Here is a 13,053-nt window from a genome sequence, read left to right as displayed (position 1 = left end):
ATGAGAATAGCCTAACTGGACTCAAAAAGAGGATTTTATCGTCAATCTTTCTCCCTAACTTTCCTCAGTGGATTTCTTTTCTTTTAGTATCTCGTTAATATTACTGATTTTATCAATATCAATTAGGTTTTTACTTCAGGTGAAGTTTGTCAGTATCTAGTTTACATCTCCTTCCTGATATTTTCCTCCCAATAAAAAAAAAAGAAAAAAAAAATATTTCTACGTAATCGGTAATTTGAGATAACATAACACGGAATATGCAAGAAAATTATATCGGGGCTACGCTCAAAATATTCTCATACTCCCTTGGAGCAACTACTATACGTTTGTAAACTAGAAAGACTGTCTCATTGCCATATCCCGTGTTTTCAGGACCCACTCCTATCGCACCTAAATCCTGGTTTTCAAGACCCACTCCAATCGCACCTAAATCCTGGTTTTCAGGACCCACTCCAATCGCACCTAAATCCTGGTTTCAAGACCCACTCCAATCGCACCTAAATCCTGGTTTTCAAGACCCACTCCAATCGCACCTAAATCCTGGTTTTCAGAACCCACTCCAATCGCACCTAAATCCTGGTTTTCAGGACCCACTCCAATCGCACCTAAATCCTGGTTTTCAAGACCCACTCCAATCGCACCTAAATCCTGGTTTTCAGAACCCACTCCAATCGCACCTAAATCCTGGTTTTCAAGACCCACTCCAATCGCACCTAAATCCTGGTTTTCAGGACCCACTCCAATCGCACCTAAATCCTGGTTTTCAAGACCCACTCCAATCGCACCTAAATCCTGGTTTTCAGGACCCACTCCAATCGCACCTAAATCCTGGTTTTCAAGACCCACTCCAATCGCACCTAAATCCTGGTTTTCAGGACCCACTCCAATCGCACCTAAATCCTGGTTTTTAAGACCCACTCCAATCGCACGAGAATCCTGGTTTTCAAGACCCACTCCCAATCGCACGATAATCCTGGTTTTCAAGACCCACTCCAATCGCACGATAATCCTGGTTTTCAAGACCCACTCCAATCGCACGAGAATCCTGGTTTTCAAGACCCACTCCAATCGCACGAGAATCCTGGTTTTCAAGACCCACTCCAATCGCACGAGAATCCTGGTTTCAAGACCCCTCCAATCGCAGGAGAATCCTGGTTTTCAAGACCCACTCCAATCACCACGATAATCCTGGTTTTCAAGACCCACTCCAATCGCACGAGAATCCTGGTTTTCAAGACCCACTCCAATCGCACGATAATCCTGGTTTTCAAGACCCACTCCAATCGCACCTAAATCCTGGATTTCAAGACCCACTCCAATCGCACCTAAATCCTGGATTTCAAGACCCACTCCAATCGCACGAGAATCCTGGTTTTCAAGACCCACTCCAATCGCACGATAATCCTGGTTTTCAAGACCCACTCCAATCGCACCTAAATCCTGGTATTCAAGACCCACTCCAATCGCACGATAATCCTGGTTTTCAAGACCCACTCCAATCGCACCTAAATCCTGGTTTTCAAGACCCACTCCAATCGCACGAGAATCCTGGTTTTCAAGACCCACTCCAATCGCACGAGAATCCTGGTTTTCAAGACCCACTCCAACGCACCGAGAATCCTGGTTTTCAAGACCCACTCCAGTCGCACGAGAATCCTGGTATTCAAGACCCACTCCAATCGCACGAGAATCCTGGTATTCAAGACCCACTCCAATCGCACCTAAATCCTGGTTTTCAGACCCACTCCAATCGCACCTAAATCCTGGTTTTCAGACCCACTCCAATCGCACGAGAATCCTGGTATTCAAGACCCACTCCAATCGCACGAGAATCCTGGTATTCAAGACCCACTCCAATCGCACGAGAATCCTGGTATTCAAGACCCACTCCAATCGCACGAGAATCCTGGTATTCAAGACCCACTCCAATCGCACGAGAATCCTGGTATTCAAGACCCACTCCAATCGCACGAGAATCCTGGTATTCAAGACCCACTCCAATCGCACGAGAATCCTGGTATTCAAGACCCACTCCAATCGCACGAGAATCCTGGTATTCAAGACCCACTCCAATCGCACGAGAATCCTGGTATTCAAGACCCACTCCAATCGCACGAGAATCCTGGTATTCAAGACCCACTCCAATCGCACGAGAATCCTGGTATTCAAGACCCACTCCAATCGCACGAGAATCCTGGTATTCAAGACCCACTCCAATCGCACGAGAATCCTGGTATTCAAGACCCACTCCAATCGCACGAGAATCCTGGTATTCAAGACCCACTCCAATCGCACGAGAATCCTGGTATTCAAGACCCACTCCAATCGCACGAGAATCCTGGTATTCAAGACCCACTCCAATCGCACGAGAATCCTGGTATTCAAGACCCACTCCAATCGCACGAGAATCCTGGTATTCAAGACCCACTCCAATCGCACGAGAATCCTGGTATTCAAGACCCACTCCAATCGCACGAGAATCCTGGTATTCAAGACCCACTCCAATCGCACGAGAATCCTGGTATTCAAGACCCACTCCAATCGCACGAGAATCCTGGTATTCAAGACCCACTCCAATCGCACGAGAATCCTGGTATTCAAGACCCACTCCAATCGCACGAGAATCCTGGTATTCAAGACCCACTCCAATCGCACGAGAATCCTGGTATTCAAGACCCACTCCAATCGCACGAGAATCCTGGTATTCAAGACCCACTCCAATCGCACGAGAATCCTGGTATTCAAGACCCACTCCAATCGCACGAGAATCCTGGTATTCAAGACCCACTCCAATCGCACGAGAATCCTGGTATTCAAGACCCACTCCAATCGCACGAGAATCCTGGTATTCAAGACCCACTCCAATCGCACGAGAATCCTGGTATTCAAGACCCACTCCAATCGCACGAGAATCCTGGTATTCAAGACCCACTCCAATCGCACGAGAATCCTGGTATTCAAGACCCACTCCAATCGCACGAGAATCCTGGTATTCAAGACCCACTCCAATCGCACGAGAATCCTGGTATTCAAGACCCACTCCAATCGCACGAGAATCCTGGTATTCAAGACCCACTCCAATCGCACGAGAATCCTGGTATTCAAGACCCACTCCAATCGCACGAGAATCCTGGTATTCAAGACCCACTCCAATCGCACGAGAATCCTGGTATTCAAGACCCACTCCAATCGCACGAGAATCCTGGTATTCAAGACCCACTCCAATCGCACGAGAATCCTGGTATTCAAGACCCACTCCAATCGCACGAGAATCCTGGTATTCAAGACCCACTCCAATCGCACGAGAATCCTGGTATTCAAGACCCACTCCAATCGCACGAGAATCCTGGTTTTCAAGACCCACTCCAATCGCACGAGAATCCTGGTATTCAAGACCCACTCTAATCGCACGAGAATCCCGGTTTTTAGGACCCACTCCAATAGTATCAAAATCGTGTTTTGAGGAAATTGAGGGGGACTCGCTGCCGTCGCGCCAAAATTCTAGTTTTCATGAGTCACTCCAAACATACTAGTTTCATGGTTTTAAAGACACTCCAATCGCACCAGAATACTGGTTTTCAAGACTCACTCCAATTGCAGCACCATCCTGGGTTTCAGGACTCCAATCGTACCAGAATCCTTATTTTTAGAACCCAATGCAATCGCACAAGAATACTGGTTTCCACGACTCACTATAATCGCACCAAAATCCTGGTATTCAGGATTTACTCCAATAGTACCAGAATCTTAATTTTCAGGATACCCTCCAATCACGTCAGCAACCTGGTTTTCAGAAATCATTCAACAGCTGCAGAATCCTGGTTTTCATGAATCAGTTAATCACACCAGAACTTATTTTTCAAGACTCGCTACAACCGCGCCTAATCCTCGTTTCAGAACCCACCCCAATCGCAGAAGAATCCTACCATTTAGGGCCCACTCTAATCGCACCAGAATCCGGGTTTCTTAGGGTCCACTGCAGTCGAACCAGAATCCCGGTTTTGAAGACCCAATTTAATCGTACCAGAAGCCTGGTTTTCAGTTCACACTCCAATCGTGCCGGAATCATAGTTTTCAGGACCCACTTATTATTATTATTATTATTATTATTTGCTAAGCTACAACCCTAGCTGGAAAAGCAAAATGCTATAAGCCCAGGGGCCCCAACAGGGGAAAACAGACCAGTAAGGAAAGGAAAGAAGGAAAAATAAAATATTTTAAGAAGAGTAACATTAAAATAAATATTTCCTATATAAACTATGAAAACTTTAACAAAACAAGAGGAAGAGAAATTAAATAGAATAGTGTGCCTGATTGTACCCTCAAGCAAGAGAACTCTAACCCAAGACAGTGGAAGACCATGGTACAGAGGCTATGGCACTACCCAAGACTAGAGAACAATGGTTTGATTTTGGAGTGTCCTTCTCCTAGAAGAGCTGCTTACCATAGCTAAAGAGTCTCTTCTACCCTTACTAAGAGGAAAGTAGCCACAGAACAAATACAGTGCAGTAGTTAACCCCTTGAGCGAAGAAGAATTGTTTAGTAACCACAGTGTTGTCAGGTGTGTGAGGACAGAGGAGAATCTGTTAAGAATAGGCCAGACTATTCGGCGTATGTGTAGGCAAAGAGAAAGAACCGTAACCAAAGAGAAGGATCCAACGTAGTACTGTCTGGCCAGTCAAAGGACCCCATAACTCTCTGGCGGTAGTATTTCAACTTAATCGTACCAGAAGCCTGGTTTTCAGTTCACACTCCAATCGTGCCGGAATCATGGATTTTAAGACCCACTGCGATCGCACCAGAATCTTGGTTTTCAGGACTTGCTGCAATCGTACAAGAATCCTCGTTTTCAGGACACACTCCAATCCCTCTAGAAGCCTGGCTGTCAGGACCCAGTGTAATCATACTCAGAATCCTGGACAGTTAACAAGTTTCAGTAAGGTTTGGCGTTTTCGAAGAATCTAGACGTGAACCCCATATTCAATACAGTATAATACTTTTTAATTATTTAGGTTTTGGGTGGGCAGGAGGGGAATAGTAGAGCTTTGGTGCATCGTCCTTTGTCCTATTGATGACAAAAGTAAGTTGGTTTAACGACAGCATCAGTTAATAATGGGAAATCCTTGGAAGATGATTATTTTAATTTCCTACCTACTAGCTCTCTCTGTGATTGAGGTAGGAATATCAAATCGGCTATATGAGATAATTCTCTAAAGCAATTAGAACCAGTGCTCGACTTTTTCAAGCTTGAATTATTGTGCCAATAAGGTGAACGATGAATGGAGTTAACTTTGAGTAATTTGTTTGTAAACACAGTCTTCTACATCTCGTTACATTAGCGAATGCGCTATATATATAAAAAAAAAAAAAAATTACTGACCATAAGATGTGGAACAGCTGTGTCGCGCTGGGTATTTATTTATTTGATTATCTGGTGATCTCAACCCTCGTACACTGTTTATCCCTATTCTAATGCAAGTAAAAGTCTTTTAAGTCACGTTCCTGACAGGTGTTCCTTTATTCTGAATAATAATAATAATAATAATAATAATAATAATAATAATAATAATAATAATAATAACAATAATAATAGAGTATCATGGCATTAATAATTATGATAATTCATTACAGTGATAATAATATTGATAACACATTATAAAATAACAACAATAATCCATTATCTCTTATGTTCGTCTCCCATTAAACCTACGTCTAAATCAGAATAAACTATCTTATTTTACACAAGTTTAAACCTAATCTACCTGACAGAATATGGTTACACATGGTTCACAGCTACAAAAGAAAAAAGAAAAAGAAAAAAGAAAAAAAAAAAAGAAAAAGAAAAAAGTACAGATGACCTTTGGAGACTATGCTGCCGGCCACCCACGTAACATAAACAAAAAGAATAAACAAGTCATTTAACCCTTCCTTACAAGTGTTGTTTTTGAAGAAATAAAACAGAATATTTTAATTTCTGTTATCTTATAAAAGGCATCAATTCATCGTGTTTCCAAAGAAAATATATCATTTACTCTATGTTCGCAATGGTAGTTTCTAGTCACATAAAACGTCGAATTTAGTGGCATCTATCATTTCAATGCCGTGTAATTTTGGTTATTTGTTATGAATGATAAAACTATGTTTTCACAGAATTTAAAATCAGATACGGAACTACTTTTCTGTATATCTGACGTCTGTAACTCGTCTATAACTACAGTAAGCACTGGAATGATGCGTAAAAATAAAATAACTAATATTATCAATTTATTCTCATCATTTATTTATTTCCTTATTTCCTTTCCTCACTGGGCTATTTTTCCCTGTTGGAGCCCTTGGGCTTATAGCATCTTGCTTTTCCAACTAGGGTTGTAACTTGGCTAGTAATAATAATAATAATAATAATAATAATAATAATAATAATAATAGTAATTCATCAAGTGCTAACTTCCTTCAATATTCATACTCTTTATTTAGCATAACACTATAACTCGCTTCTATCCATAAGTACAGAAGGTAAATAAGTAAGACAGTAAACAAGAAAAACACCTTTCCCACAATGTCTTCAACACTAAATTTTTTTTAGCTATATGACGCCAAAAGAGAAAATCAAACAGAATAAAAATGATTTCAAATTATAAAAAGCCCTTCATAAATCTCGAAGGTTAACATTCACTCATAAATTCTTATTTTCAACGGAATAAATGCTTTCCAAGTTTTCTGTGCATTATTCATAAAAATTCCTTTGCAAAAAGTGCTCGAATGATTAATGAAAAGTTTATGTCTTTAATCACTTCGAAGTGATAGCAAGTATTTATCATCCAATGAAAACTGACGCTTACATCAGTGAATGGGTGGATCAAATGTGAATTATTAATAATTAACAGCCAAACATGTTTACTTTGGAGACCAAAGATACACAAACATATATAAAAAGGTCAAATCATTGAAAATAAGAAAGAAAATATATATATGTGCATGTCAATTAATTATTTTTTTAAACAACCAAATTTATTTTTTTCTTAAATCAAAGTGATACAATAGTTATTAGCCAAAGGCACACTCCCCAAATTTCCATTTATATTATTTTTTCAAACCAATCCAAGTGTATATAAAAAAATAAATTATCACTAAACAATCGTCATGTATTTTGGAATAACAATTGTGCAGACAAAATCAAAATGGAACCCTTTCAACAATATTTTAAACTTAAAAAAGAAAGTTTGGCAACTTTTCCAAAAAAAAAGAAAAAAAAATACTTGTAAAAAAAAAAAGACAGCCATAGCAATATAGCATCTATTAACCCACAACGCCACCCTAAAATTTATATAATTTAGCCTACCCACCTTTCAAGATCTTTCACTGACAAGAACGTGACTTCCACAAATGGCCGATGTCTCAGAATATCATCTTCTCGTTCACCGATGGCAAAATTATTTCAAGAGAATCAGGACCCTTTTAACCCTTCCAGGTCTTTGTTCCTGATATTAAACCATTTGATTTCATTCTTGATCAGACATTTCCTGATGATCTTTGGTATTGCAACACCAATGTACAGTATAGTCGCAATATATAGGTAGGAGTACTTAGCCTATCAGTTATTCCATTTTCTTTTCGCTATTCCCTCTCCCTTTACCCGAGGGACAGCGAGAGTTCAGCGTGACCGGAATATATATATACTGTATATATATATATATATATATATATATATATATATATATATATATATATATGTATATATATATATATATATACATATATATATATATATATATATACATACATACACATTATATATACATATATATATATATATATACATACACATTATATATATATATATGTATATATATATATATATATATATATATATATATGTATATATATATATATATATATATATAATAACTAGATTCTCGAGTTTTCTTGTGTCAGTTCCTTAGTGAGGAATACGTTACGGTAAATAAAATACATTAAATCATTGCGGTCATTTCTATTTCCCCTGTTTTTTATTAATTAAATGAAAGTTTTTATAATTCTATTTTACATTCCACTAGACACAATTCTTAAAAATATACTAAAAATTTAATAAAAGAAATTTCTTAAAAGACATTGCAAGCAGGCATATTTCCTTAAATAGAATTCTATGGGGGTATTAAAGGCTATGAATTTCCATCTATCTCTCTGCATTGACTATTTCATTGTTATTCCAATATACCAAATTGCCCAGCATGTACTCATGAAATTCAAGCAAACAGGGACTGCTATTTCGTCTTCTCAAATTCATTTTTCTTTAAAATGAAAACTATAAAAACTACCAACTACGTTGTAATGCTGTAGAGAAACATCAAATCTTTTTAGCTTTCTAATTCCTTTTCTTTCCTATATACATAATCTACTTGATACAAGCATCATTTGGCCAACCAGCACTTTTGCATCCCTGTATAAAATGTGCAAAATAAATGCGTAAACACATACACGCAATTTAACGCTTAGAAAAGCTCATGACAAAAACACTACCGAATATATAAAATCGCAAACCTTTTTAATTAACACGTGAAACCCATTGAAGCATACACACAAAGAAGCTAAAACAGGGAAGGAAAATTCAACAGCGTCATTATTAAATCTAAAATAATAAAATCTGTACGACGAAGGTCAAGGGTTGAAAGGGAGGGGGGCGGGTCGTTATAGGTCGGATGTTATGTAAGTGCACGGGGGTCATGTACCTTTCGGATATCCGTCATGTTTTGGTGCGACCGTGTTCACGCCAGACTACCCCCGACAAAACAGCTTGCGGCATGGCCAGACCCAGGTGTTTGGAGCCTGGGGGTGGGGATCTGGGTGAGGGAATGCCTCACGCAAAAACACAATCACTCAACAACTCCATTCCACTGAAAACACCCATCGTTTCTTCCATTTAAAAGGAGATGGAAGCGTGTCCGTGTGTGTGCGGTTGGGAAAAAAAAAATATAACAAAACAAAAATGGTTTGTGTGGCAAGGGGGTGGATATGGGTGGCCGCAGTGGATGTAGAATTTATGTAGTTGGGTGGAAGAGAATCTTGAGACTATTTACATAAAAAATATGACCACACAGGTAGTAAAAGGGCGGGGTGGATTAAAAAAAAAAAAAAAAAAAAAAAAAAAAAAAAAAAAAACTTGGCCCTTTTTAAAATAATAACTTTAAATCATATCAACTTCATGACAAAAATCATAGAAAGATCCATCATGAGACTAAATTGAACAAAATAAGAAATATAGTTTATGAACTGCGTCTTCTCTGTTAACAAGAAGTTTATGAGCAAACACTCAATTGACTGTCAGTATTTGCAGTCCTTACACTTGGTAAAGACATTATCCACAAGTATCCGGGGGAACTTTACTAAATCTTTTAACAAGCTCATTTCATTATTAAGTGGCTGTAAGTATATCGAAAACCTTTTTAATTCATACATAAAAAGTATAGCTTCAATACGTAATCCATGGCAAAATTGTATGAAATATGTTTGTAATATCAGAGCAGCTTACTTATCAAGCATAAAAATATATGTAACTGTGCAAGTACATCGAAAACCTTTTTAATTCACACATAAAAAAGTATAGCATGAATACGTATTCTATGCCAAATTGTATGAAATGTGTGTATAATATCAGACCTGCTTACTTATCAAGCATAAAAATATATGTAACAGTAAATATAATAATCTTTCATGATGTGAATTTAATTACTTTTCCCTTTCAACATTTACCTGGAAAATAATTTTGAAACATGGCGTGATGGCTCTTCAACATGACGCAATATGCCCGCGTGCCTGTACGTTACCAATAATAAGTGGAAATAGTTTGTCAGAAAATATTCCAAAAACTGTCAATATTCTCACCCAAGCATTTAATTTCGAAAATCATAATTTCATTCGTTTCCGTAAAACGTTATAAATTCCATGTTCACATCTCTTAATTAAATTTAGTTTAGAGGGAACAATGCCACTATATGGCGAACTAAAACGAATTATTTTCATTTACTCTATAGCGCATGGACGACTTAACTCACTTAAATATGATTTTAAAAAACCAAAGAACGATAAAAGGAAGTAGTAATACTGTTAAAAATTTGCATTAAAAACGGTAAATGCCTGTCAACATTTATTCCCAGGATTTTTACCGTTTTAAAAACAGATATATTCCCGTAAAGGAGGGATATTACGGGCCACCAACCAGTAACAAATAATAATAATGTGAGGTAAAATTACGGATGCCCGTATTTTACTGAAATACGGCTGAGAACAGTATATTTTTACGGAGAACTTCCGAATAAAATTACCGTTTTTTAAGTGTAGAAAAAAAAAATTCCAACCAATATTTGAGAGCAATGGACCTCGACATACAATTCAATGATTTGGTATTGTAAATGATGAGCTGTCGGCCTTGAAATATAATTACTCCTCAAGGGCCTAATGGATCTATACACTTCTTACAGCTGTTTGAAATGCTTCGAAATGTTCAATAACTTCTTAAAAATAATTTATAGCAAAATACATCTATATATCTATGCGTTAATACCACTGTTTCTAACCATTACACTACTATATATTTGTTGCGTATATACACACATATATACATACATACATACATACATATATATATATATATATATATATATATATATATATATATAATTCGTAAATACATATATAGATACTGGTGTAATATATATATATAAATATATGTGTGTATGTATATATATATATATATATATATATATATATATATATATATATATATATATATATATATATATATATATATATACGTTGTAAATTCAATGTCGGAAAATAACGAAAAATGAAAAAAATAAAAATTACGAATGTAAAATAAAATACAAAATGTTCAAACACACTGCCACAAAACAAGAAAAGTTCATTAAAGACAAAAACAAAACGAACGTAAAAACAATTCGTGAATGGAACTCGTTGAAAATCTACCTGGAAGATGCTTGCGTGCCTGTGGGCAGTAGATGCTGCTGCTTCTTAAATTCTTGAACAACTTACCTTAAGTTTTTCGGCGAGTTCGTCTGTGGTTGTCGAATCCGGTGAGGCTTTGTCATCTGGTCCGTCTGCGGACCTGAGAAAGATAAATAAAAAGCTTAATAGTATCAAAGATAATAATAATAATAATAATAATAATAATAATAATAATAATAATAATAATAATAATTATGATAATAATAATAATAATAATAATAATAATAATAATAATCATAATAATAATTAAAAAAAAATTGCCTCATCTCTAAAATTTTATTAATAAACTCAGTTTTGAATTCTGTATTTGTGCGTTGGTGATTATGCATCTTTATACTTGTACTACCTGATTTGAAAGTGTGTATTCTACTAAATATTATTTTAAGGTTAACCTTGAGAAATGAAATAATTATCTCTGCCTGTAAAGGGCACAGCTCTATGATATTGTGTTCTTTTAACTAACAAATAAACAACCAAAGTTATACGAATATTAATTCTATGAATAAAAGGCAAAACATGTCTGGATTCTAACCCAGCCTTCGTATGCCTATATTTTTACTATAATACAGAGTAATAAAGAAACAGGCAATTCTACTTTTTTTGCCTGCTCTTCACCCTGCATTAAAATCATAATACTCTGGGTCAAACAGAAACATACTTTGTTTATACTCAACACAGCGAAAAAGAGGCCTGGTTTTAAACGTATTTCCCCACTTATGCCGTACCTCCACTCACAGGATTGCCTTCTTTCTCAAACCACACTTCGTCTACTCTCTCTCTCTCTCTCTCTCTCTCTCTCTCTCTCTCTCTCTCTCTCTCTCTCTCTCTCTCTCTCTCTCTCCGTTTCTATATAAATAGGTGTATTTCCAAAATTATTCTAACTTTTGTTCCACACCACGACTGAGGTAAAATTTCTGGGGTGTTTTCTGAATAAAAGTCCGCCCCCCTCCCCCATCCTAATTGTGTCATATGAAGGGGGAGGGGGAATGCTCATATGTCAAACGCTGCCTCTCCACTCTGTTGCATTAACCATTCCCATGCTTCAAGCTCACCACATGGCTACCTTCATAGCTAAGCTAAGGTAGTTATGTATGCAGTGAACAGGAACTTCTAGGAAATGGCAATGAGAGAGAGAAAGAAATAGATAATTTCGGAAATACACCAATTTATACCGAAAATGAGAGAGAAGGATAAAAAGAGAGAGAGGGATAAGAGGAGAGCAGGCCAGTATGTGAGGAGATAGAGCATCATTGGAGGAATCTGCTTCAAACCAAGTGCCCTCATCTATAGTTCATTTTTTGCTGCGTTGAGTATAGTTGTCTGTAAAAGCATCTTGAACGCTAGCTCCCTCTATATTACACCCATGAAAATAAGGAGAATATTGACATTATGTTTACTCGTTAAACATCCGTCTACCGAAGTATATTATCTTGACTCATACCTGCAAACACCAGTAGATAAATTTGCCTCTCACTGGCTACAAATAACCTAAGCATTGAATGAAACGAATATGATCTTACAGAAAGAAATTCCTTTGATCAAAGTTATTCAGCAGATGTTAAACCGACTAAATATATTTTTCCAAATTTCGCTATATACAGCTAACAAAAAGTGTTATAATCATATAACAACGCACTTATTCAAAATCCTCTATCATTAAAAGTAAAGTTATTCATAATCTCTCTCTCTCTCTCTCTCTCTCTCTCTCTCTCTCTCTCTCTCTCTCTCTCTCTCTCATAAACAAGACAGAACACAACAGATCATGAAGGAGAATATATACAAATGTATAAAAAAAAGTAATTATCCTGTAGAAAGCAACAACAAAAAAATATAAACAAAATTGCCCAATCACTGATGAAATCTTCCTCGATAAATTTCCGTCAGAAAAGGAGCTTTCAAACGCGTCAGGCCCCTCAATCAAGGTGTGAGCGTGTGTATACAAGGCTATTACATGTCCTCATCAACCAAAGTAACCCCGATGGAGTAAGAGAAGTGTTATGTAAACTCATCCCAGGGAGAGATTAGCCAATTGTC

The 13,053-nt window shown here is 37.0% G+C and overlaps 1 long non-coding RNA gene across 1 annotated transcript in view; it reads right to left on the bottom strand.

Moving 5' to 3' along the window:
• Positions 1-11,041: 11,041 nt before the first annotated feature.
• The window catches only part of LOC137658139 (uncharacterized), a 361,120-nt gene continuing 359,108 nt past the window's right edge, over positions 11,042-13,053 (bottom strand). The window contains exon 3 of the long non-coding RNA XR_011047258.1: positions 11,042-11,119. This is a non-coding gene — a long non-coding RNA (uncharacterized lncRNA). The remainder of the gene's footprint in view (positions 11,120-13,053) is intronic.

The sequence above is a fragment of the Palaemon carinicauda genome, chromosome 19 (genome assembly GCF_036898095.1).
Source record: "Palaemon carinicauda isolate YSFRI2023 chromosome 19, ASM3689809v2, whole genome shotgun sequence".
Taxonomy (NCBI): Eukaryota; Metazoa; Arthropoda; class Malacostraca; order Decapoda; family Palaemonidae; genus Palaemon; species Palaemon carinicauda.
This window is presented reverse-complemented; position numbering and strand designations above follow the sequence as displayed.